This window comes from Etheostoma spectabile, chromosome 6 (genome assembly GCF_008692095.1).
Source record: "Etheostoma spectabile isolate EspeVRDwgs_2016 chromosome 6, UIUC_Espe_1.0, whole genome shotgun sequence".
Taxonomy (NCBI): domain Eukaryota; kingdom Metazoa; phylum Chordata; class Actinopteri; order Perciformes; family Percidae; genus Etheostoma; species Etheostoma spectabile.
In genome coordinates this window covers 31,388,617-31,391,958 of record NC_045738.1, presented here as the reverse complement: position 1 = coordinate 31,391,958, position 3,342 = coordinate 31,388,617, and the positions used below count along the sequence as shown (strand labels likewise).

The 3,342-nt window shown below is 41.9% G+C and overlaps 1 long non-coding RNA gene across 1 annotated transcript in view; it reads left to right on the top strand.

Annotated features, from left to right (window-relative positions):
• The window catches only part of LOC116691612 (uncharacterized), an 18,754-nt gene that overhangs the window by 10,553 nt on the left and 4,859 nt on the right, over positions 1-3,342 (top strand). The gene's annotated exons all lie outside the window — the stretch shown is intronic.

The following is a 3,342-nucleotide window of genomic DNA, read 5'->3' as shown; positions in this document are numbered from 1 at the left end:
GCTAGCTGTCTGGATTTACCCTGCAGAGAAGGTGAGGGACATCTGGTGTAATTTCCGGCGGCACCTGAACAGAGAAAGTGGAACAAATCATGCAATTATGTTTGTTGGAAAACCCAAATAAAAGCATGGCATGCCATTCCAATGTCAATGTGAACAAAGTGGAAGAAAGCCAAACATAATGACCAGGCCTCTTATGAGTTTATCCATAACAAATCGTGTTAAGATGAGAATAGTCCGTGCATGTAAGCACATCATTGATACAATGACCGATGGCGGAGAGTCCCAGTGTAGGGACATGCAATCTCAACAGGCCCAGAATAGACACTCAGCGGCACTAAATTAGTGCCTCCTTTCTCCACCTGACCATCCACACACCACATGTGTCAATCCTCTCACCCTCTGGCATCTCCTGCCCTCTGGTAACCTAAGGCCAGGGAGAAATCACTAGGCTCTAAGGTGAAATATCAGCTTACACTTCCTGCACCAACAGGACAAATATGAAAACTAGACATGTTTTTGCCTCACCAGAAGCCTAATCAATCAGAAACTGAAGCGCATAGCCGAGCTTCAGTTTCCTTTCAGAAAACTAAAGCAGGTTGAGGTTGAGAAATGGTGAAAGGAATGTGTGCAACCGGCAGAAGGGCGTGATCGATGCAGTTGAACCAAAGCCTAAATTAGACTGATGTGCCTGGGTCTGAGAAAACAAATAGCAAAGAGTGTAAGTAATATGTGGAGAGTAGCCTTAAAATGGTTTCATTTCTTGACTGCAGATACTTTTTTTTTAACAATGTTTTTATTCATTTTCATTGCAAATACAATTATCCACGTAATGCAACGAATACAGAAAAATTCCATACTACAAATGAATACAAGGTACACTTGTCACACTGAACCAGAAGCTAAAAAAACAACTGAAAACGTTACAAATGGCACGGTACATAAATTTGACCCGCTTTCAACAAGTTTCTTTATACAAGGTTTCTTGCCACCAAATTGTCAAAAGAAATAATGGGGATAGTTCCATACAACGCTCTTCACAAGTAATATAAATGACCAGTTCACTACTTTCATTGGATTTGGTTGTTTTGTTCAATTCTATAGCATTTGAAAAAGTAAAAGAACATTGAAAAAGGTGACAAATATGTCGGAAAAAGCTTCAAAAACGTCCAAAGACGACCAAAGTGTTGAAAAAAAAAGTTTTCATTTTAAATTTTGGAGCAAAAAAAAACCAAACAGTTGCATGGTCGACGGGGAAGACAACGCAAGGGTTAAGTACTTTATAATGAGATGTACAAAAGAGGAGTAGGTCCACATGTGAAAAATTATATTGAGTTCTGAGTTTAAAGTCAGAATTATAAAAATAAAGTCAGAATTCTTAAACTCAGAACTCACAAGATTTTTACATGTGGCCCTAACCCTCTTCCGTAGAGATGTAAGGTGACCAGTTCAAACAAACACTTTTTTTGAATTTGTAACTTCTTCCTATTTCTTCTTTATGGCGACTGGGTGACATTAACTTTCCCTTGACAAATCTTCCAGCTAAGTATCTTAACTGTTATCATTTTACAGCGCTGGTCATGGCCTCCATTATAAAAAAAGCCACATGTTGATTTGCGAAAGAAGGCAAGAAGCAATTCTGCAGTGAGACATTGGTGCACGACTCTCTGAGTGGCAAGACTTTGACAGTGATAGTGTAGTAGCCACGTCAAGGAGCTGAGGAGAGGCAGTTATGAGTGTGAGAACTCTTGTTGATTGTTGAGGGCTCGACAACGCCGTGGTGGCCTGTTCGGAGATTTTGAGAACGGCAGAGAGGCGTGCTGTCAATGACAGAGTGATGTCTCTATCCACAGCCAAAAATTTGTCATGTCCGTCACCCAAAAAAAGAACATGCAGTAGCAAGCAGTGCCTGCCATTTCAATGCCAGTCTCCACACACACACACACACACACACTCACGCAGCTGTGTAGCCAGGCAAGCAGAGAGGTCAAAGGCTAACGGAGTATGTCAATGTGATTTTCTTCCATTTCTTTATTTACTCTGAAAGTGACCTACTGCGAAAGAAATAAGCTTGTCCAGTGTTACCACATATTTTTGCATGCATATGTGGTTATGTTTGGTATTTTAAAATGCAACAGGTGTATAAGTGTACACTTGCGCGTATGTGTGTGTGTGTGTGTGTATATGTGTGTGTTTGTGGGTCAATGCAAATGACTCCTGGCTCCTAACCCCTCCACCGTCCCAGTAATGCAGACAGGCAGTCTAAAGGCGACCCAATGTCCCGTGTCATGGGGCCAGCTCCTCACTATGACCTTTTTAACACCTCCAGGACCCCTGCAAGCATCTGGCCAAAAGTCCCTTTCTACAGCTTGCAGGAGCATGATCGCACTGAGCAAGTGACGGAAGTAAATTCAGGGCTGGCCACCTCAGTTTGATCTCACGATTTCTCTTTTTTCACTATCCAGAGTGCCATAACATTTCAAAAGTGTGCATAGTGTGTAAAATGTGTGTTTTTAGTGTAGATAGGGATAGGATATGGATGTTACCGTAAACACAATCACCACCACTTCACATGGACAGGTAGCCTGGCTGTTACTAATACAATTCAATTCAATTTAATTTATGGTGTCAAATCATAACATAAGTTATATTGGGACACTTTGTTCCTATTTAGGTCTAGACCACACTCTATAATTTACAGAGACCCAACAATTCACCCCATGCAAGCAGTTGGTGCAACAGTGGTGAGAAAAAAACGTCCTTTTAATAGGCAGGAACCTCGGACAGACTGGCTCTTGATGGGTGGCTGTCTGCCTCCACTATTTGGGGAGAGAGCAAAAGAGAAGAAGAGAGACGCACAAATTATACCTAACTACAATAAGTAAATAAATATGGCTCACTAATTATAACTGTGGGTAAATGGAGGGATAAACACGGACAGGAGATTCAGAAAAGGCCCTCCAGCCAGAACTGAACCCAGGACGTTGCAGCCACATGGCATGTGTCCCAACCACTTGGCCATCAACACCCCCCATATTATTAGACTTTGATTTAATCATACAGTGGCCAAAAGAGCTCAACAACTGCAATGACATGATTGACAGTAGCACATATAGCAGCAATACAGAGAATAGAACTATAATAATAATAATACTAGTAGCAGTAGTGGGTGTTGAGCAGGATCACAGCAGCAGCCGCAGCCACTATCCAGGTGCCAACTATGGTGCCACCACAATCCAAGAAATTTTGCGAGGCGAGAAAGCACAAGGACTGTGGGGACGAAGCTGAATTAGTAACATGCATTAATGGGACATGAATGCACACAGATGGAAAGAGAGAGGGGGG